At 34.8% G+C, this 24,196-nt stretch overlaps 1 protein-coding gene across 3 annotated transcripts in view; it reads left to right on the top strand.

The window, feature by feature from the left end:
* Positions 1-24,196, top strand: part of TMTC2 (transmembrane O-mannosyltransferase targeting cadherins 2) — a 345,050-nt gene that overhangs the window by 56,249 nt on the left and 264,605 nt on the right. Inside the window, exon 1 of one of the 3 annotated variants that reach the window (XM_016143600.2) lies at positions 21,079-21,099. The exons of the other annotated variants lie outside the window; for them this stretch is intronic. The gene's annotated coding sequence lies outside the window, so the exon portion shown is untranslated. Of the gene's footprint in view, positions 1-21,078; positions 21,100-24,196 lie in introns of those variants that run through there. 3 annotated transcript variants of the gene reach the window in all.

Raw genomic sequence — 24,196 nt, 5'->3', positions numbered from 1 at the left:
TTGGACATCTTGCAAAGGACGAAGGATTCTATGAAGTTGGTGGCAGGAGCTCAGTAAGATCTGAGTTAACACATAAACCCTTAGACAAAAGGGTGGTATGACAAGAGAGAATCAGGCAGTTGTCACCATGGATAATGACAAGAGAGGACCTTTAGAAGAGTATGATTGAAACATCAGAGGATTAGGTGAGACTCATAGGAAGATCAGAAATCTTGACCATTTTGGCAGAAAGAGTGTTTTAAAGATTTCATCGTCATGTCAAATAAAACTTGTATGTCATGGTTATTACCTTAAAAAATACAAATTTTATATTATTTTATGCTTATAAAAGAATAAGTATTTCTCCCAAATCCCATATTTCTGCTTTGACTAGGAAAAAACACCATCCAGAATTTTGTGTTTATTATCCTGTTTTTTTTTTTTTTTTAACAAGTAGCTTTACCATAAATGTATGTATATCTCTCTATTTACATTTGTCTGGTTTTGAGCTTTTAAAAAATAATATTTAGCTCTATGAAGCCTTTGCCATTCATTTTTTAAAAACAGTATAATGTTTTTAAAAGTCATTCTGGTTGTGGTATGTAGCTCTCTTATTTATTTATACTGTTGTATAACATTCTACAGTATTACTGACAATATCAAGAGTTGATATGGATCCATGGACTTCTTATATATTATTGTGGATATGAGTGTTAACTGGTATCAAACTTTGAAAAATAATTTGACATTAACTTATAAAGCTGTCTGTGCATAGGCATAGATAGTAGGCATAGCTACTAGATCTAGAATGATTAATTTGAATTATAAATTTTGTAAAATTTCCATGACAGTGTTCATTTTATGAAAGTAGTGTAGATGGTCACATTTATGATCTATAACTAATATGACTAATCTGAAAGTAAAGCTGTGGAATAATTATTTTCTATTCAAATAGCAATTTAAATGCAAAGCATATTATCTCCTATAGTATGAATAGGTTTTAAAAATAATCATAATAACCCCGAAGATATGAAGTAACTTTGGTTAGTTTAGTGTCATTTAATGGAAATGTGTCTAGTGAGAGTTTCTCATTTGTTAAACGTTTAACAAGAACTTGAGAAATGCAGATCACTGTATAAGATGTCACTGTAAGAGGCAGTGTAGCGTCAAGGGAAGACTCTTGGATTGGGTGTCAAGAATTGGAATGCACACAGTGCTCTAACTCCTGAGCCTCATCTGATCTTAGCCTGTGAACATAAGTTTCATCATAGGTAAAATAAGGATGATGATATCAGACTTGCTTCCATGACTGAACGTTAGCTAAGTGAAATAGAATGTGGGAAAATTCTTTTAAATGATAAAATGTATAAACAAGTATTTACTATAATTGTTATCATCACTATTGTTTGAAAAACCTGCTTTAGGAAACAATTCTTTATCATGTCCCTTGAACATTTAATCAAGAGAATATGTCTCAGTATATTAGTGTATATTGAAACTGCCTTTTTTAAAGACCGCCTTGGACCCTGCTTAATACCCAAACTTTCTTTTATTTCATTACAAGAAATGAAGAAGAAGCTGTCCTCAGAATTTAAAGTAACTTGTCCCCCTTCAAATGACTTGTCTGCAATTTATCTTAATATAGAGATAACATTATAATTGTAAATTTTAAATACTTCCTTTGTTCATGGAAGAATTTCCAAGAATGATACAAAAGCACTTTTATGTGGTGAGATACACTGTAACATTGAAGTTTTGCTTTCTGATGTGATTAACATATAAGCACAGAGTTCCAGCTCAAGTACTGGCAAAATTCCAGTACTTGACTGATGTATTATAAACTTTATTAATAATAATTTAAAAATCTTCCTTTGTGAAAAGCTGGAAATGTAAAAGGTTAAAAAATAATTGACAATTTTTCCAAGCTCTGGTAACAGAGAGAAGCCATGCCCTTTTATAGATGACAGCCCAAAAGCTTGTTTGTAAACTGTAAATAAATTGCAAATATTTACATGAATTAATGCTTAGATGAATTAATGCCTCTGGTTAGAAACCTGGGAGTTGATGTAGAAAGTGACCCGCACAAATATAAGTGTTTTTAAATCTTTGCTATTCCCCTAAGTGAAATGCAAACAGTATTTAACAGATTTTGGGTTATCTCAACTTCATTTTTAGAGACATATTAAAAATATCTATGTGGTGAATGCTGATGCCAGTGGATTATTTCTTGTGTTTTGTTCTTTCCCTATTTTAAAATTTCTTCATTATTCAAGTCATACTCTTACTTTTGTACAAAGTAAGGTCTCAGGATTAAAAAGAAACTGAACAAATTTTGGAAGTAACTAATTTATATAAAGAAAATAACTAGATTGTTTTCTAAATTTTTATTTTAAAATGTGTAGTCAGCATTTTTGAAGAGCTTTGATTTATGCAGATATTTGTGGCATCTTCTTAGCAAAATTTCTGACAGTCGTTTGACTATCTCTATTTTCTCATTTGTTAAACATTTAACAAGAACTTGAGAAATGAAAATCATTGTATAATATGTCACTGTTAGAGGCAGTAAAAATCCAGATAAAAGCATATATAGCCTTATTTTCATTCAATGACTATTTTCTTATCTTTAGGAGAATATTAAATTATCTACTGAAGTTTTTCCTTATTGGCCGTTAGAAGCTAAGCATTGACCTGTAGAAAGGGACATTTTTGCTTGATGCAGTAGAGTGAACTGTAAGGGGTTTTGTCTCAGGCAAATGAGTTCACTTTTTATCCTTGCCACTAACCAGCACTGTGATCTTGATCAAGTTTGTTAACTTCTGAGTCTCCATTTTCTTACCTATGACAGAATGGAGTATATTTTTCATTCTATTAAATGTTAAAGGGGATAGTGATAGAAAGTGCTTGCCCAGCATGTCATGATACTTGGTTAATGGTTAGTGGTTTGTTATTATGAGGTGTATACCTGATCAAGTAGGAGAAATTGTAAAGCAATGAGTGTTGGGACAAGTCTGGTGTTACTTAGAATGGAGATGGCTCATCAGGGAGACACGGGCAGTCCAAGCTGTGGCCACCCAGTCCTCAGAGATTCAAATAAGTTTGAATTCCTGTCCTACATGTTTTAATTTCCTGTAACCTTACTATCTGTAGCAGTTCATAGAAGGCTCACATTTTCCTAGCTACTGCTGACTTGTTTTTGCTTTTGCTGAGGTCTGGACCTCTGTTACATATTGTGTCTCTTACTTGGCTGAAATGACCTTCTTTGTTTCCCAAAGCCCCCCTTGATGTTAGTGCTATGTACCCAGAAGGTTTGATGTAAGCAAGGGGTTTGCTATGTAACACTGCAACTTCTAATGGACCCTTAGAAATCTCAGTCTTTAAAAGCCCCTGGCTGTCGCTGCTCTGAGAAATGTTCATTGATTGCTTTTGTTCGCTCCGCTCTCCTCTCAGGTTCTGGCCTTCTGCCACATTGCTGGGCGTCTTCTCATTTCTCTTTATTTCATTCATCCTCATTCTCTCAAATGCTCGTGCAGTTTTGCTGTAGAGCTATTTAAGTGTCTAGTCCAGAAGCATCCTGATCTTCACCACATATATAACACCAGCTGTGTTCCCAGTGTCTTCCTTAGGGAATGCTGTGGCCGCTTAACTTCTTTCCCCCTTTCCTTTAATCAAGGCATTATTTCTTTTGATAAGACTTGAGAGATTGAACATAAGGAATGAAGAAGAATCGATGAGTCCGGAATTTCTAGACTGTGAGACTAGAAGAATTGACATATTGATAGAGGGGACAATAATCTGAATATTCAGGAACTCTTTGCCATATCTGACATTTCCATTGGTCTAGATTTAGAATAATTATAAAGAAGCAGGCTAAAAAATGCAACTGTGGAAGGACAGATAGCAAAACCCCTTCTGTTCATCGCGGTTCCTTTAAGAAGGAGGAAATAAAGTGCAGGATCTAAGTTGAAATGATGTAGCCAGTGATCAGTCACTGGGCAGATGTTTGCCCATTCTTTTGGGCTTAGGGAAGGATGATGACGGGGGAGGCACTGAGTCAGCACCATCTTCTTTCTTTGGCAAGTTTAGTTGATGAAAACAGGAAGCTCCAAAGCTGTCATGCAGTTTGGGGCCAGGAGCTGTTTTACCTTGGCTTACGAGTGTCAACATGAATCCTGTTAGTCTTATCTCTAAGAATTCTTGCATAGTGGGAGCTTAATGTTGAGACCCACTGAGTTCTTGAACATTTTTAAGTATTTTTAATTAAAAATTGTGTTTGATCATCTATCCTTTTTTGTGTGTATTCTCTCAATAGAATCTTTGTTTTCTTTCTTTTTGATTTTCTTTGGACAATGTTTTTTGAACCTTGGTGATCTGACCAGGATGAGAAAATGGTAAATATGATGATAAGGTACCTATTTTAGTGAACTAATAACCTCTCTGGGGGAAGGAGAGAAGTTTAGAACACCTAACATAGTAGCTGACACAGACTAAATTTCAAGACATATTTATTTAATGCATGATTAAATACTGTGATACAAAAAGATTTGTGAGTATATGGCCAAAATGTGGTCTTTCAACAAGGTGTCCTTGAGCATTTATGAACACTTAAAGAAAACCCTTCACTGATGTTTGTTGTCTTAAGCTGGTGGGGTGGGTGGGGGTGGGGGGGTGGGGGGAAGAAGACAATAAAAGTCCCAGCCAGTTATTTTACCAGCAAAATGGATTTATTTGGGAACAGCAAAGACTTGCAATTTAGGACAAGCATGCTAGTGTGAAAACTAGAGGCAAGTGCAACAAACAAAGGAAAGGGATGTTACTTTATGGAGAAAAAGGATGAAGTTAAGAGGGATTATTTTGAATGAAAGTCCATTGGAAAGAAGCGAGAGTTCAAGGTGGTAATGGTTTCTTGTTGGCTAAATTGCTGGGTAAGGAAGGAGTATTTCTCCTGCTGGAGTCGTAAAGTAAGTAGTATGAATGGCAAGGTGTGTCTCTTCCTGTTGAGGTTCTTGATCGACAATTCTTCTCCTTGGGATCTGTAATCAGTGTCTAGTAGTAATATGCAAGGGCTCCCCCTTCTGTCCTCCCAAAATTATTTAAAATATAATAAGATAATAAATTTGAATATTTATATTTAAAACATTACATTTAAAAATTTATATTAAACATTGTTTTAAATTTAAAAAGTTAGTTTTCTCTTTATTAATTTTTACATTTCACTGGAGTTTTGTGAGAAAGCAACAGTAAATACATGTTTTCTCTCTGCTGCCTTTGACAGCCTTTATTTAAAAAATATATATCTCTATTTAGTTACCCATTTGTTTTTTTGCTTCAAATATCAATGAGAAGAATTACACTAATCATTTTCCTATAACTAAATACTGTACTTATGAATAGAACCAACATAAGTAAAGGATGATATATATTAATATACTACTGGAGTATATTTTCAAGTAGTTTATTTTTGTACTTGTTTTCATGAATGAGATTGGACTGTGGTTTTCTTTTTTAAAGCTATATTTGTCAGGGTTATTCTTGCATCATAAAACCATTCAGGGAGTTTTTATGTTCTCTGAAACATTTTATATGACAGTGTTTGTCCCTTGGGTTTGTACACTTTATCTATGTAATCGTATTGACCTGGATCTCTTCAGGAGATAATTCATTGATAGTATTTTATTGGTTTTGTGGCTGTTCATCTGTTCAGTTTTATTTTTCCTTTTTAATCGTTCTTTTTTTTTTTTTTTCTGTCTGGAGAATAATTTATGTCTTGGAGTGTCTGAAATTTATTGGGATAAAATTGTGAATAGTATTTTCTAATAACTTTTGTGGTCTCTTTATATTGAATTATTTTATTTATCTCTAATAGACTTGAGCTGGGTATAAAACATTTTCTCAAGTTCTTGAAGGGTTGTCCTCAGTCCGCAGGTATCAGAATCACTGGAATGCTAGTTTAAAGCAGATGGTCTTAGACATCATCCCCTAAGGTTGAATCAATATGTTTTTAATAATTTCCTCAAGTTATCTGTAAGTGTAGTAAATATTGAATACTACTGATTTAGGGGTTCTTTCTCTCATATATTTTTATTTAATAACACTTGCTCTTGAATGTATGAATTAGTTCAGCAATGTTTTTTCTACTGATCAGTTTCTGACTTGATTTTCATCTCTTCATTTTCTTGTTATAGTTCTAACTTATGTAGTTGAATGCTTATTTAACGTTTTTTGCTTTATAGTGCTTAAAAATGAAAGCATTTTCTCATTAAGCTGCCTCTCGTTACTAGTTGGCAACAAAGCATAGATGTTATTTTATCATTGTTTTCTAATATTCTTTAGTTTTAGTTTTGACTTATTATTTAATAAAGTAATATTTAATTTATAGTTTTTACCTATCCATTTAAAATTTATAGTTTCAATTCATTGTGATAAAAGAAAGGCTTTCTTTCAAAATGTGCTGAAGTTTTTCTGTTATAATACAAGATTAGTTTTAAAAGTACTCTCTGGCAATGAATGATGTGCCTTTTATAGAATGTAGAACTTAATATATATTCATTAAAGCAAACTTATCAGTTATAATATTTAAATTCTCTGAATATTCATTTGTTTTGCCTATTTAAATAGAATGAGATGTTCATATTTCCTACTCTGTTATGTTTCTACATTTATTTATCTTTTATTATATACTTTTAATAATTTATTTGTTGCTACATGAAACCTGTTGGATTTGCAGATTTTTCATTTACAACTTAGCTGTAATGCTTATTCCACAGATTTTAGTAATGCTCCAATGTCATTTGTAGACATTCTTGTCACCATCCTTACCTTTGTTCATAAAGTAAATTGTATATATATGTATGTGTCTCCTTCCTTCCCCTCTTCTGCCTTTCACTATAGTCTATCTGTGTTTATCTGTGTGTGTATATCATGTATTTTTCTCTTTTCATTGTAAGACACTGTCTTTAAGTGTAGAGTAAAAGTCACACATCTTGCCTTGATGGAAATATTTATAGTTTTTTCTCTCATGTATTTTGATGCTATTGGTGGATTTGTTTTTTTAAATTATTTGAGGGGAATGCATCTTTTTTAGTTTCAATAAAGCTACCTAAGGTTTCTAAAGAACATGAACATATGTTTTCTTATTGATTAACTTTTTAGTAAAAAAGATACATCGATATGTTCTTTTAAAACTGACAGTATTTACTCTGTTTTACTTCTTTTTACTACTCTTCTCTCTCTGTTTCTTTTTGGCATATTATTATTGCTTCTTTTTATGTTTTCATGGATTCATATTTTTTCTTTAGAAATTTCTTGAGCCTTTTATGTTCTCTTTTATGAAAGCATTTACAACAGCTACTTATTCATTTCATCTTTATGTTGCCTCTGTATGTGTATACGTATTGTCTTTACATACAAATATATAAGGACCCTTATATGTCTGCCACTGTATTCTGTTTTTAATCATGAACACCTTGTGAGAGTGTTATTGAGTTATAATATTGCTAACTTGGCTTCTAGGAAAGTTTGAAGCCAGTTTGATATTCTTCTCTTTTATAGTCTTTAAATTTTTCTGTCTTGCTTTTAGGAATTTTTTAAAAAAATTCTTACACTTCAGAGATACCACTTGTAAAGTTACCTATAGATTGGTTTCTGTATTTTTTTTACTCCATAACTAGATTTTCCTTTTTCCTCAGATTTTTTCTGTCCTTTTTTTTGGGGGGGGGGAATGGGGAAGTTTATTTTCTACTGATTGATTCTACTATTTATGTCTTTGTATGACGATTTAAATTTTGCTATTGAATTTTCAGTTTCGATAAACTAGTTCTTAAAGAAACTCCAGTATCTTTCTGTCCTGCTCCTTCCTTAGCTGATGCTTTCCTGATCTTTATAAAAATCTCATTCTGTTCTCTAGAATCTCTTGTTTCATAGAGGCCATGTTTTCTTATGCTGTATCAAGCATAAAATGGTGCTTTAATAATGTTTTCTGAAATAATTCTTTTTCAAAAATAAGTTTTTCTTCATATTATTATATATATTAAAGTTATTTCATATACATACACATTTATATGTGTATATACTTGTGCTGGAGTGCTAGTTGATAAAATTCAGCGCTATATGTGTAAGGTTCTAGAGGTTAAAGGGGGAAGCAGAAAAGAAGATGGTGCTCTACAAAGTCCAGCAGAAGAGTTTTGTATCTACTGTCTTTCCCCTCTGCCCTTTAACTATCTGTAGTGCTAGAATTCACTCTAAGTGTCAGTGTTTTTGTTTTGACTTCGGCACCAGATTTGTGCTACGGCGGTGTCTGAACCCCTTTCTGGTATGTCAGCTTTTTAGAGAAGAAGACTCCAGCACACTTTTTTTTTGTGTATGTTGTAGAGCCTGTGTGGGCCTTCTAGCACAGCTGCTCTGAGTTACACTAAATAGCGTGTGCCCCATCTCCCATGGCTTGCCTACACTTTCAGCTCCCAGCCCTGCAAATTAAGATGCATTAGTGGAATTCTGCCAAACATGCTTTGTTTACTTCCTCCAATACTGTGTAGTTTTCTGGTGTTGTGGTGTTTTTATAAGTCCTTAATGTCTTTTTAATTAGGTTCCATGTGCAGTATATCCAGGAAGTTCCTTAGTTTCTGGCATCTTGATTGGTGTTTTTCCTTAGTTCATGGTGTTGATGCAGGATTTTCTACAGTTGTATGTTGGTGATTACAGTTGAGGTTCTGTGAGCCTATTGTTATTTTGTGTGTGTCTAGGATCAGAACCAAGTGAGAGAGAGTAAAGGAATCAGATGGAGATTATCCTCTGCTCATTTATTGAGAAAGCTGTTTTAAAGATGGCATAGATTGTGACAATTGGGAGTACTAATACTTTTTCCTTAAGTAGATTTCCATACTCAGCCACAAGCAGCCTGGGTAATCAGGGAGCTTCTCTTCCAAGTACAGAGTCTGCTTAGCTGCAATGTGTCCTGAGAGCATTCCCAAATACACGATCTCTGCAAGCAGGTAGACTACAGCTCAGTCCCCAGGTCACTCATCCAGAGGGTCTCCCTTTCTCTTAGGAGGACCAGTGAAGGTGCCATGAGAGTCTGGCAGTATTACTCTAATAGTAACATGAGACGTTGAGGTTAAGTGCCAACTACTGAGTGATTAGGACCATGACCTAGAAGTTGCTTATGTTCACGTCATCATTTTCCCTGGATATTTCTGGAGCATAAAAGTTAGAAATGATAGAATATTTGGCTATCTGAGTTTTGTTTTCTTTTAATATAGTTCTCTCAAAATCTGAAGAACCCAGATACCTATATTCTGACTTTTTATTGAAAATTATATATCTTACCCTAAGTATAAAATTCTACTAGAATTTAATTTCGTGTGTGGATGTGAATCCTACTAGAATTTAAGTATCTTTGGGTAATTTATTATTATACCCTTAATAAAATGCATGACTACAAGTCAAATTGTGACTTTTACTTGAGTTTGCCTAGGAAATAATAAACCTTCCAGTGTGAAATTTAGTATCCCATTTAATGTAATATGACAGTAGTAAATGGTTAGGCAATTAAATTTCTTAAACATATGCATTTGATGAATTGATTTGCTTCTAGTAGCTCCTGGCCCATTGTTTATATGGGTATCTGAGAGATTTAGGGATTTATTACAGAATGTTGGAAGAACTGAATTCTCTATTTTAGTTCAGAATATTTCTGTTTGAGGGTTCAATATTGTTCTTCTGTAGAGTCTAGCCTGCAAAAAGGGTGTGTTAATTCTCAAAGCAAGGTAAATAAACACAGCCACTGACCTCTAAAATAACCACCCCTGAGCCTTTCCTTGAGGTATTTTTTCATTTGTATAAGCAAAACTAAAGGATTGATTGATTTGCCCTAAGCACTTAATCAAAATGAGCCCATCTCTCTGTAGTTTTGATTTTCTTTGTATTATATATTTACTCTATTATAAGTTATCCCAGAGCAAGTAGTTTAAATGTCACGTCCATCAAAGCATTCCTACCTGGGTACACAGTAAAGAATAGCTGAATGCAAGAAATGCCTAGAGCATTATCCCTTCGGGCAGAAATCAGAAATCCGTGGCCTGCAGGATCTTGCCAGAAGACATGTCTCTGATACATTCAGTACCTTTTTTTTTTTTTTTTAAATGAATAAGTTAAACATTTATGAATAGGGTTTTAAATAAACACCTGAGTTTCTGGCTTTCATTGAAAACTTGAAAGAGCTGGCAATTCTGGTCCCGTATTTACCTGCAGGTGGCATCACCAGTGGGAACTGAGTGGTGGCTGTCACACTTGAGACAGGATACTTTTTTTTTTTTTTTGAATCTGCTTAGCTACCAAAGGCTTTTGAGTTTGGTACCCTTGCTTTCAAACCAGTTCTTAATCTTTCTATAAATGAGAACAAATAATGGTGTCGCTTAAATGCAGTATTTTTGCATTTGACAATGGTACAAAATGTATCAACATATGCGTAAGACAGTGGTAAATAATTGAGTAAGATAGAGAGGTTAGGCATAAATAACTAATGAACAATAGAAAGTAATAAGTGCTGCTTTAATGGAATTTAATCATACCTACATTTATTTTACATGAATTGAAATATTTAGTATGGTTACAGAAGACAGAAGATGGACAGAAAGGAAGTGGGTAGTTAAAGAAGAAAGGTAGGTAAGTTGAGAGAGGAGAATAGTAGAGAAGGAAAGAAAAAGAAGTGCGGTTGCATGGGTTCCACTTATACCACATCCATGTTTTCACCAGAATAAGTGTGATATGGTTGCAAGTGAATCTTCTATTCCTGCTATTGGTCTCATTTATCTTGTTCCTCTCCTTCTGCTGTCAGAAGGAGATTTAGATGTGAATTTTTCTTAACATAACAGCCATCTCTGTTATTGTATTTGCTGTTTAACTGAATAAACAGGAATTTGTTTCCAATTTGGTAAAAAAACTATCTTGATTTGACTTAGGAATTACTGGTATTTTTTATAAGGTAATCTTAAGAGTAATTTTGATTAAATTAATTTTCCCTTATATGCTGACCTAACCCCATGGAATTATTCTATGTATCATTAAATCACTACGGCATACCAGAGAAAAGAGGTAAATCTAACCTCTAGGCTATGAAATATGGAAATGTTTCATAGAGGAGATAGCATTTTAGTGAAGACTCAAAAGATGGTGGAAATAGAGCAACATCTAGATCTGTGTTATCTAATATGATAGCTGCTAGTCACAAGTGACAATTAAAATTAATTAAAATGAGGAATTCACCGCTCTTGCGCACTAGCCACATTTCCAAAGCTCAATAAACTCTCTTGATTTATAACTGTTCTGTGCAGAACATTTCCATCATTGCAGGAAGTTCCCACATTTCTTTCTTCTGATGGTAGACATAGGAAGTAATTTGCATTATAGCAGGAGATAGAAAAATTTTGGCTTCTGTTAGGGTGTATAGTGAATAGTTAGCTTAGAGTACTTTCTATCTCTCCATCTTACCCTTTCTCAGTAAATTTAATTATTTTTCCTCCTGAAATCAAAACCTAAGCCAAATAGTGCTAATTTCCTCAGAAATTCTGGAATTTTACAACTATTCAAATTTTATATTGGTTCCTTGTTTTTGTTAATGATTTGTGGAATTATTTAGCTGTTGGTACAAAATGGAAAACCAGTGTTGGGGTAGGCAGAGACATGTTTTGCCTAGGTATAAAAGAAAGAGACAGGATAATTACTAATTACTTTAGAAAATTGTGTGTGTGTGTGTGTGTGTGTGTGTGTGTGTGTGTGTGTGTGTAATTGACCAAAGGTTTGAAAAAAAAGTATTTTGTTTGTTTTTAAATGCAGTTTGGAATTTTGATGTATACATAGTTTATAGTTTCTCTTCATATGATTTATATGCTATGTTGATTTTTATGGGAAAATTGAGCCCAAGTGAAAATGTTATACGTAGCTTTGCTGCATCTAAACTCTCTCCCTGCTCTCATCGTTACGGTTATTCCTGAGTTAGTTATATTGGTTGTCACCAGAGACTACCAGTTTCTATGTCTTTTTGGCAGTTTTAGAGTCTTGTTTTGAATTATAGACAGTCATAAGTTTGACAATGATATGTCTCTGCTCAACCTAATGTTCTTTTGATCATATTGCAGTTTGTGATAAAATATCTGTTGATTTGTGATAAATAATTAATACTGTTTGGAGTTTTGGAGTTTTTTACATAGTGGTTTATGTCCTGAGGACTAAAGAAAATTTATCTAGCATGTAATTTATGTACAGCAAAATGAGGAGGAACATTTCTTTAGCCAGGATATTAAAACTTGAGTTCTAAAGTAACCTCTGGAGACTTTCCTTTCCCCATCTCACCCTGTTTTCTTAAAATAGATGTTACCTCTTTTTTTTTTTTTTTTTACAGTTTCAGGGATTAGAATTTTAGGCAAGATTTTTGTGTGTGTGTGTGCCAGAATGCAAAGAGTAAGCCATTGTTGTGGTATAAGCTATGCAAATGTATTTTTTACAAAATGTAAGAATTACACATGTTTTTTAAAATTGATATTGCCCTACCAATGGTTAGGAAGAGTACCCCTTTCATCCAGGATATCTTTACCTTCTTCTGCTATTATTTTATCTAAGAAATGAAGACCAGTGAAGAGAAATGAAGGGAAGAAATTGACTTATTCATCAATTTATAGGTTGATGCTGCTATAAAACAACAAATTTCAAAATGACATTGGCCTCAATGTGATAGAAATTTATTTTTCTCTCACAAAAATTTCTGTCTAGTGTTTATATAACTCCTTAAAGTTGTGGCTTTCATCTCATCTCATGTTTTAGATGGCTGCCATGCCTTCCAGCATGTCTTCATTCTCGACAGTGCTGGGAGAAGGAAGTAGATGGCACCCACTTTCCTTCCAGGGCAAGACCTGGAAGTTATCCCTACCACTGTTAGTGGGTTCCATTTGCTGGATTTTGATCATGTGACCACAGCTAGCTAGCTGGGAGGCTGAAAAATAGCTTTCAAATTGTCATGATCTTGGCCCAAAATGAGTGTTCTCCTCTAAAGGAATAAGGGGAGAATATATTAGAGATGACATTGCTGCTGCCACAAGTAAACTCCTTGATTTCCATTCAACTTTAAAATAAATTATGAATCTTGCCATTAGTAAGACTGACATCAAAATGCCATTAGTAATCAGGATTTGATTTTGGGGTTTATTTTGCTACTAATAAAAACAAAAATCTTAATTTAACCACAAGAGAAAAATGAAAATAGAGGCTGACTATTTTGAAGGGCCTGCATTGAATACAGATCGAAGCAGGATTCCTATACTCAGGAGCCATGGGTGAGAGTAAATATGTGAAGGATGCAAATGAAAGTTAAGAGAGGACATGTAAAATAACTGGCTGATTTTAGGCCTCGTGAAGTATGTGGAGTTCTAGATAACTAATAATGGTCACTGAAATTTTTTAAAATCTCAGAAAGAAAAATGTTTTTACTGGAGAATAAAAATGTTCTGCTTGAGGCCAGCCTTAGTCTCTAGTAGCAATAAAAGCCTGTGATATATAATGATGCTCATATTTCTTCCTTTTTCAATAGCACTGTGGTAGAGAATGTAAATGTACCAAGTCGTATCTTGTGAAAGGAGGCAAAATTCAGGTCATTTTCCTTTTAAGCTTGTTTGCTTTTTCTCTGACATATTTATAATCTTTTAGTTTCTTTAGTCTCCAGTTCAGGGCTTGGCAGATTTTCATTTTTTGAGAGAACTGTGTTCTTTCCCTTTAAGAGGAAACATAATTGAGGAAGCACCAGCAATGGATTGTCTGTCTGTATTTATATAAATTCCAATTTCTGGTTTTACCAAGAAAGTCAAGGCTGTATATGTAAATCGAACCAACTTTTATTGACCTTCCAGTGATACATACATAAATATCAATATTAGCTAATGTATGTTAGGAATGTCTTAGCTTATTCATGTTGTTACAGAACTCAAAAGGTATTCTATTCAGAAACGATACCTGCCTGTCTTTAGGTAGTGTTATTTACTTGCAGCAAATAAAGGAGACAGGATTCACATCTAAAGCTTGGTCTCTGTACTGGGAGACTTAGCCATTGCTTCTATAAATTATTCAGTTAATTACATGTTGATTTCTTTGCAGTTGGCTACACTTATCTGGTTTGGTTCTTATCAAGCTCATCCTATTTACAGCTGCATCTGCAAAATATTGTTCTACATTTTAATAGAAAGAATAGCATTTAGTAAGAACCCCTGTCTTATCTAACAGTATTAGCATTTTCAGCAGTGCATTTGTTTAGATCTTTTTTAAAACAAACATATATATGCTAAACATAATATAGGATGGAACAAGGAGAGGAAAATGCCAGTGAAGGCCTTCCTGATGATTCCTGGGCATTACCAGATGGTGTGGTATTATAACTTTCCCCCAGGGAGTGGTAGCACAGCATCCTGTTTCCACTCTGGGTATGTGCTGCATTTGGGATCACCTATACCTTTAATTTCTGTTCATTTCCTGCTGGAGATTTACACTAAAATCTGCTGGACAAATGTGTGTCATGTTAAATAAGCTTTAGAAAGTATACTCTAAACTGCCCTGAAATCAGGAGCCAGCTAACACACTTTGATCTCCAGGATCCCGTTTCTTTGAGTTACACAACTCTAGGGGCTGCCACATTCATAGAGTTCAGTGTGAATGGTATCCCTTGGGGTCGTGTAATAGCACATCTCTGGTCACAGCCTTGAAATTGCTATGTTCATTGTATATGTTATAGCTAGAATAACTTTATCAGTTATTGTCCAAGCTAAAACACTTTTGAGTGTGAAAGAAATAACTACAGCAGAACAACACTTACGAACTTGGATTTTCCTGGGGAAAAGGGCATTTATGATTCTTTTATTTGTGACAATTGGTACACGACCCAATTGGTTATTGAAGTAGGTTAAATAACTTTTTCTGTTTATAACATTTCTGTTGATACAGCAAGGCAGTGAAACAAAGAAATCAAAGTGAAATATACTAAGAATTATTTCTTCTTTCCATACTGTGTATTTTCTAACAGGAGATGCATTTACTTTTGTTTCGTGGCAATCTTTACAAAGGAATTCAGAATGTTTCATGCTTCTATGTGCCCAAGTCCAAGTTTCTCCAGCTGCTAAACTGTTAATCTAATGTTGAATCCCACTGAGTTTTTTCCAATAAAATGTTCTGTAGAGTATTACTTAAAATGTCTTTAAGTTCTTTAAGTCTGATGTTGCCTTACTCTCAAACTGCCAATTGCAGACTTTTATATACTATCTTATTCCAAATGCTTTTTCTTGGATTTACATCTTTTTACATACTGGGTCCATTTCCCACCCCAGCTGAATGTTTTGCTCTTGAACATCCAGATCTTCACTGTCTCTCAAATTGTTGATGTTCATACTGCTTCCATTGTTTTTTAATGGAAAAACTTAATTGTTTCCTCCCTTTCTTTCTATCCAGAATTTCACATTCTTCAAAGCTTATTATCAAGCCGCCTTCTTCTCTGAGGGTTGTACCATGTTGGACAGAGTGAAGTGATAATGAGTTATAGTAATGTCCTAGAATCATGTCCCAGATCCATCATTATGAAGAATTGTATAACCTGGGACTCAATTTTATTTTTGATAAGTTGGGTATAATATAAATCACTTCTTCACCCAGAAACAAGGATTAAATTTGGTAATAAATGGAAACGACTTTATAAATTATAAAATACTATATAAATCTTCATCATTATTATTCTAGTCTCTTGTTTTGGGTCAGATTTTGTTTGTGTCCACCAATTAATTTACATACAATAGTCTTACCACCCTAACAATAGTCTATATAGCTTAAGAGCAAAGATTATATCTTACAATGTTTCATCATCCCCCAGCCATACCTAGAGAACTGTGTTGGGCCCATTATTAAATCTTGAGTATTCTAGATCTATCCATAATCTTTCTTCTTTAGCTTAATTTTTCTGAAGAAGCTTGAAGTAAGGCTTCCTAAGTATTAAACTGGAGAGTTGCTTTTATTGTGGTTATCATTCAATTAAGAATTTTTGCACAGCTTGACACTTCAAGGCTGAATAGCTCTCTGAGCAAACAATGTGGCTAAGAAGGACATTCCAGACAGAGAGCATACCTGAGCAAAGGCAAAGAATCCTAACGTCATGGCAAGGTAGAAAGTGTAAGGAAGTTTGAAATGGTGACAGAGCTAGATGATGATGTTGGTATTGATGGGAGCTGAAGTGCAAAAGGTTGTCAAAGGTCAGATGCTGATGGGCTTATTGTAACCATCCCAATGGGGAGATACCGAAAGATTTGGGAATGAGATGTCAAATATCAAATAGGAACTGTTAAATAGATTAATTTAATGTGGTCACTTATAGAACATAGCAAATAAGAATGTTTTGTATTGTTACTTGACAGGTAACTAGGTTCTTATCAATGATATGGGAAAGAATTTATGGACAGACGGCAAAGGCAATGAAACAACAGCTCAAGTTTGTTGGAAGCAAAATACACTTTTCAAAGCGGAAGTGCACTCTCAGACCAGAGAGCAGGCAAACTCAGAGGTAGCTGCCCCACCTTGTTGTGGGGTTCGGGGTTTTATCTATTGATCTAACCAACAGGTGGACTACTCATGATCTTGAGTGGGCTCTACGTAGAAAGAAAGTAGTTTTTCTTGGAATCAGGGGAACACCCTTTTTATTGGTCTTGTTTGGGTTTTTTGAAACATTAATGGTGTCAGATGTATGATGGGTACAGCCTTAACCACAATGCTAATTTATTATAATCTTATAATAGCTATATAATGAGGAAAGAATTAGGTCAAAGGTGAGCAGGGTCTGATCTACACATGCATCTTTATGGAAAAACTACCTGTGTCTCTGGGTCAGGATGTTGTGGGTTTTGAGTTCCTCTAAGACCTATCAGGACTCATGATGACCAAGTCTGTGCCTCGTGGGTTTCTCACCTTCCTGCCTCCTCTAACAATAAGATAAGCCTTTCATATGTTACTCACATTTATTCTTTATTTAGAGACTTGGTATTCAGGGCACAGCTGTACATTGTAAAACCTACCAGGATAAGCTTATGATTAATATCTCTGTTATTCAGAGAGTGTATACTAGCAGATGCTAGTTGTACTGTGATCAAGAATAGTAAAGATGTGTTAATAGATGAGATCTTATAGGAATTTATTTAGCAGAGCAATTAAACAAAACAGCCATGTTCTTACATTACATGTTATAATTCTAACATTAATGGAGTCTCATTGATGAGGTTTCTACTTCTGGAATAGGAGTTACTCCTTTAAAGATGGATGTTTTGAGGTTTTTTTTCTGTACATAGATATGTAATTAATTACAGGAAAGATTATTTTTACTAATTATCTTCTCAGTCTTTTTTCTTTGCTTTTTAACACATCCATACCCACTGTAAGATTGTTAATGAATTGAGCACAGCACAATACAGTTAGCCCTTGGTCACTGCAAAGATCAGGGGACCCTTACAGTTAAAATCTACTTATAGCTTTTGACTCCCCAAAAACTTAACTGCTGATAGCCTATTCGTTGACCAGAAGCCTTAGCAGTAACATCAATAGTCGATTAACACATATTTTGTATGTTATATGAGTTACGTACTGTATTCTTATAATAAAGTAAGCTAGAGAAAAGAAAATGTTAAGAAAATCATAAGGAAGAGAAAATGTACAGTATATACCAAAAAAGATCTGCCCATAAGTGTACCTTTGCGGTTAAAGCCCATGTTGGTCAAGGATCAGCTGTGTAAGCTTTTTGCCAACATCTGCTTTTGAAACCTTTACCTTAAGTATTTAATCTAAAACATCTGCTTGGTTGTCTGTCTTGATAATCAGAGTGAATGAAAATATTTCGCTCGTTTTCATTAATCAAATAAGTGTAACTGACCATTCTAACATTGAAGAAAAATAGTTTTCTCCAGCTTCAAAGAGCAGTAAAACACTTCATTCCATTTTTCCTTTGTGAGAAATACAGAGTAGGAGGCTTTGAGATAATTTCCCTAAAATATCATACTCAGTGCTGCTTTTTCACAGCAATCAGCACCTCTTTTATTGAATGTTTATATTTTGCAGATATCGTTGTGAATACATGATATATATTTTAAATTTTATGGTGATGCCTTATGATATAAATATATGAAAGACCTAAGTTGCATCATGTAAAAGTAGTTCACATTGTTAGTTTTCACCCTGAGATTAGGAAATGTGCTTTTAAAAAGTTTCCTAGAAATATAAACAAAAATATATTGTTTGTTCCATGATAAATTTGAACAAATATTTTCAGTTTTGTGATAAAAATGTATTTATGTTCTCAGAGATAAGTCTTAAAGAATGCATGGAACATAAAATATACTTATGTATTTAAATGTTTGGTCTTATCTTCCTTTTCTTATTGATTTCTCAACATATAAAAAGGTTTAAAAATTTTTTTCAAGTAGACTTAATGGACTTTTTGGCTTCAAACACTTGTTTTTAAGTTGCATTCTAGTTGGAGGAAGTTTCTTAATAGGATTGTTTCTTTTTGTTACAAAGACAACTTTCTATTTTAGAAAGTAGGGCTAGAATAATGAACATTGGATTTTATTTTGAGTTTTCTAAACTTGTTTCTTTTCGAGTTTCTTTGGAAAAAAACTTGCCTTTGCAATTATAAATATTTTCTGACCTTAAGTAACTTGATTGCTGATACAAAGTCTATTCTCATTCAGAGTAGGTGAAAATTTCCCAAGTTGGATACGAACAAAAGGAAGATTAAAAAAAAAAAAAAATCAAAACTGCAGAGGCTTGCAGTTGATGATCAAAGTTAATAGAGTTCCAAATGCTGAAAATCTCTCTCTCAAACTTTTTCAAATTAAATTTTTGCAGTTATCTTGCAGTAATTTGAATAGTGAAAGGTTTTTATTGCTAGGAGAGTGGAAAAACCAACAGTCCTATAGTACCTTTTGAGAAAGGGGTTCTTTGTCACATTTGAATAGAGTTTGTGTGTGGAATTTGTTCTTTATTATTTTTTTCAACAGAAAAAAATCAACAAATGGCAGTTGGTTGTACAGATTTTCTCTTTGAAATACTGGGATGTTGTGGGAGCAAACTACTGCCCATCTTAACAAAGATGCTAATTATATTCTGTAATTCTTCTTGGTTGCCAGTGGGATGCATTTTATTTGTTGTTTCTCCAGGACAGAAGTGATTACTAATTATGTATCACACTGCACTAAAGAAGTGGGCCATTTGGTTTTCTTTTCTTTTCTTTTTCCCCTCCAGAGAGGAATGCGAGGGGAGGGTAAGAGGTTTTAGTGGGGCTGCTCATCCCCTGCATATCTGGGCTGCTTCCCTAATTTGCATGGGTACCTTGGGCATTGTCGTGTTGGACTTGGTAGCTTGATCTCTTCTTTAGTTTAGTGACCCTTGTCATCTTGCTGTTCATTCCTGAGGCCTGTTTAATGCTAATTAGGCCTTCAACCAGTTGCTGTTTACAACTGTGTGCTTTAGAAAGCTGGGCCCTCTCCAAAGACCACATTGGTGGTCTTATACAACTGCTATGAGACCCCCATTCCCAGAGAAAAGCCTCTTAACATTTCTCTTTATGTAGAGATACGTGGCAATCGAATCATTAATGTTGTAAACAAGTATATTGAAGAACTGAATTTTTGGCTTTAATGCTTCTTAATGATGGTTGGATATTCTTTAGGACACTGCTTTGATCCTTATTCTTGGGGCCCTACAAAATAGATCATCTTAGCTTTCACGTTACATGTGAACTGTGAACATTGGATAGGAGTGCTGAAAAAGTGAAGACAGGTTAAATGACCCTAAGTTAAGGGAATAGTTACAATATTGTTATCTACTGTTTGATAAAACTGATCGAACACACAAACAGTTCTGTGAACCTCATGCATAACATGTGTTTGATCTTGGTCACTAAAGGATCCGGAATTTATTACTCGCTTTATTTGCTAGACGTCATATCTGTATTTCAGCTGAGAGTTCTGTGGGCCCTCCTGGTGTCTGGCTGATGGAAGAATCAGGAATTCATTACAGACCTCTTAGACCAATACTGCCTTCTGCCATTCTTAGCTTATAGGAGTCTTAACTGAAGCCACTGTAAGACAAAGACCTCACACTTGACCATTTTGGAGAGCTGCTTACAAGGCCACTTTTTTAAACACAACTTCTGAGAACCTAGTCACTGAACCATGTTGTCTCTGAAAAGAGGACAATAGAAAAAAATTTGTGTTCTGTGGACATTGATATGCTCTACCCTTTCAAGACTAAGTACAATGTAGACGGCTGTTTTAAAGTCAGGATTCAAGGTTTATGTGATACACAATAATTTCGAGTTAATTCTGAGTAGCTTCATTATTCCTAATTTTGATAGTGTGACATATTTATTGCAATGAAATTAACAAAAATTATTGAATGTTCTTTTTTGCATAGAAAGAGTATGCGGAGTTTATGGGGGGAAAATTCTTTCATTTGGTCTTTCATGAGCATAATAAATCTCTTGTTGAAAGGCTACTTAGCTTGATAAACTTGTTTATGTAGTTTCTTTTACAATGAAAATAGGGTACATTAGAATTTTTGATTAAAAATGCTTCAATTAAGGGTAAATGAGCTTGGATGCTAAATGGCTTTGAATAACTTCTCAATTTGGGAGAAAATTAATAGGCTCTAAAAAAGAAGTAAGGTAGGTCATTTAAAAAAAGTCCTTAGAGCAATTCATGGCATTAGAGGATAAATCTATTTTCTTGTTGTTGGGCAGGATTTCAGATTTTAAGTAATTTTTTGGTAGCTCTGTCTACCAAAAGGTGTGTGTATGAGTGTGTGTGTGTGTGTGTGTGTGTGTGTGTGAGAGAGAGAGAGAGAGAGAGAGAGAGAGAGAGAGAGAGAGAGAGAGAGAGAGAGAAAGGTGGAGGGAGGAGGGAGAGAAAGAGGGAGAGGGCAGACACACACTCAGCACTCAGAGTGGCCCTAAGGCCAGCTTAAAGATGCTCGTTTGCCTCTTGTCCCTCAGCTTTGTCTTTCTTTCAAATACAAACAAGAAGGGGATAAATGGAGACAGACCTTCTCCTTCATAGAAATGTGAGTAGGAATTCCAATTGTGCATTTTGCTTTAGTAGGTCATTGATTTTTCTCTCTACTTAAGTTCACATACTTCCAAGTGAGAGACTGACATTTAGGATTTTTAATCTGGTTGGAAGAATGGTTATGTTGTGAAAATCCAGAGGGAAAGGGCTCCCTACCAAGTTGTCATTTCATGAGGAGTCTCTCTTGTTGGTTTTTCCCACCACTTGAAGGATCGATCCTCAAGGAGATGATTTTGTCTCAAAGCTGCAGACCTGTGCAGCAAATGAAATGAAGGAGTGGAGGAGAAGGCTGAGAAAGAAGACTGACACAGCAGTCAGCCTAGATGGTTCTTCCCAATTCTTGGTTTCCTCTGCCATTAAAACTGAGATTGCACCCCTAGCCACTTGTAATGTTATAGGGTTGTGGTAAATAAAAATGAGATCAGATTTTTAACTACTCTCTGCAAATTTTTTAATGTGATGCACAAAGATGATTAGAATTCTGATTACAACCATATTTTACATTAATTACCTTGAGCAGATACAAATATTTAGAGTAGGCCTGTCTGTATGCTGGAGAAGTTATTCTTCCCCCACCCTTTATTTTTTATCAGTTTGCCCTATCATTCCGAAAATTGGGGAACACACATCCATTATAAATATTTAGAAATATATTACACATATAACACATATAATAGTAGCAATGTGTTTTCTATATTACAAGCATAGAAAACAGAAACCAAAATAAAGAGATACAGATGGAAACTTCAGTATATATCTTTTATACCCCAGTTGATTACCTTGTACTAACTTTCCTCCTGTGGTGTTGTGTCCCCTTTAATGGCATTGGCTAGGGGGATTGTGTCCTGGAGAAGATGGGCAGCGTTGGAGGAGTATCTGCATATTTAGAAAGTAGAAATGGTACCTGAAGTTGACACTGTATGTTATTCTTAAGTTGAGTGTTAGGCTGATGTAATTGCTATGCTCCCGTGGTATGATAAAATTGGTATTCCCTTCTACCCTGTTGGAAATTAATAGAGGGCCACAATTTGATCCTGTGTCATGTTTTCTGCTTTACTGTCAATAGCTGGCTGAAGTTATGGACATCAAAAGGAAACAACACTCTAGGCTTTCTTTCTTAAGCATCTTAAGGCCACCTCACTTTCCGCATTCCAGCTGTAGGTGAAGATTAACTTCCAGTTAACTTCTTTCCATCTGGAAGTTTGAAAGTGTTTAGGAAATGTGGGATTAGCATTTTGTCAGAGTAATTCCATGCTTCATTGTTCAGTTTTTGAATTTTTCCCGGCAAATATTCAGCTGGAGTTAATAGCATGTTAGCTTCCTTAGTGAAGAACTTCAGCTTTATTACAGAATTTTGCCCTGGGGCTTTCAGAATGTCATCAGTTTCTCTCTCTCTCTCTCTCTCTCTCTCTCTCTCTCTCTCTCTCTCTCTCTCTCTCTGTGTGTGTGTTCCAGTTACTCTAGATTTTTCTGAAAATAACCCAGATTATAATTTTTATTTATTTTTTCCAATTTTTTTAAATTTGGGGATGATAAGAACAAATAATGGAGGGTTATTACCTGGCGCAGAAGGGAAGAGATTCGCTCCTCGTGGTTTTGTTTCTCTTAAGGGTACACTGACATAGTATTCATCAAGATCCAGGTCAGTGGAAAGGGCTCAGTTTTACTTTTTAGGTTCTCCTTAGGACCTGAAGCTACTAGAGAATTTCTTGGCCACCAATACATTACACTGTGGCTTTGATTTTTTGTCAGAATTTGGAAATGCTACTAGAAAGGAATTTTTCTATCCTGGGCTTAATTCTGAGCCTTCTTTTTTTCTCTTGATATCAGCTATTTTAATTTTAATCATAAAACAAAACAAAACAAACCAGGGCATGTTCTTCCTGTACTGGGATATGAAAATTTAACTTCCTTTTTTATGTATCATGTGAATATTGTTTGGTTTACCAAGTCATTGGCAATAAAAAAGACAGGCCAAGAGTCTCCTGCCTCCCATGATTGAATTGTATGAAAAAGAGTGTGAATTGAAGGAGTCTTTTTGGCATTTTGAAATGTTATCACTTATACTTTCTTAATTCCTATTTTTAAAAAATCTATCGAGTTTGTTCTTATCAATATCATTTCCTACATGGTTTGTCCAGTGATGGAATTTTTAAAACTAATTATTAATTTTGCCAATACATTGAAAACTATTATATACTTATATTTATTTTCTTGATCGATAGAATTGCCAAAGAGACTGTTCTATTTCCCCCACACCTCTCTTTCTTTTCAAACAGAGAGAACTTGGTTCTCAGATGCAGAATTTTAAGTTTTTATAAGAGAGGTACTTGTTTATCTATCTATCTATCTATCTATCTATCTATCTATCTATCTATCTATCTCTCAATCTATCTATCCATGCATACATGCACGTGTGTATGTGTGTGTGTATGTATGTGTGTGTGTATGTGTGTGTGTGTGTGTGTGTGTGTGTGTGTATAGAGAGAGAGAGAAAGAGTGTGTCAGTCAGTCAGTCAATTGGTTGTTAGTGCCAATTCACTGCCAACAGGAATCTCCAAATTGGGGTATGTTGAATAAGGAAACTTTATTTGGTACAAACAGCTCAATGGTGATATAGCACAGCTATGAGAATGACATGACTGTTCGATGATGAAACAGCATGGTTGTGGAACAGCACAGCTGTGAGGTGGCCCTGGGGCAGGCCCCTGTCCTGCTAGACAGCTCTGTTCTAGTCTGCTCCAGGGAGACATCTTTAGTGTCTCAGCCCTAGTTGGGGAAACACAGTCTTTGCTTTTCTTTGGAAGGGGAAGTGTGCTCCCTGAGTCAGTGAGAAGGTAACGTATAGAGAGAGAAGTCCCTGCCCCTGGTCCCTGATTGGTCTGTCCTCATGCAAATGAGGACTCCAAGTCTTAGCAGTTTGGTTCAAAGAGCACTATCCTTGATTGGTCAGAATGGAGCTACTCTGATTCATCAGGGAAGATGCTAATATGGAATATAGCTACATAGCTCCAATTGCATGGGGAAAGTTTCTGTCATATTGGTAGAAAAATAATTCCAGTAACTCCTTTATAAGGGCTGGCTCAGATGTC

Source organism: Rousettus aegyptiacus, unplaced genomic scaffold (assembly GCF_014176215.1).
Source record: "Rousettus aegyptiacus isolate mRouAeg1 unplaced genomic scaffold, mRouAeg1.p scaffold_m13_p_2, whole genome shotgun sequence".
In the NCBI taxonomy this organism is placed as follows: Eukaryota; Metazoa; Chordata; class Mammalia; order Chiroptera; family Pteropodidae; genus Rousettus; species Rousettus aegyptiacus.
The sequence above is the reverse complement of the archived record's forward strand: the minus strand, read 5'-3'. Positions and strand labels throughout refer to the sequence as shown.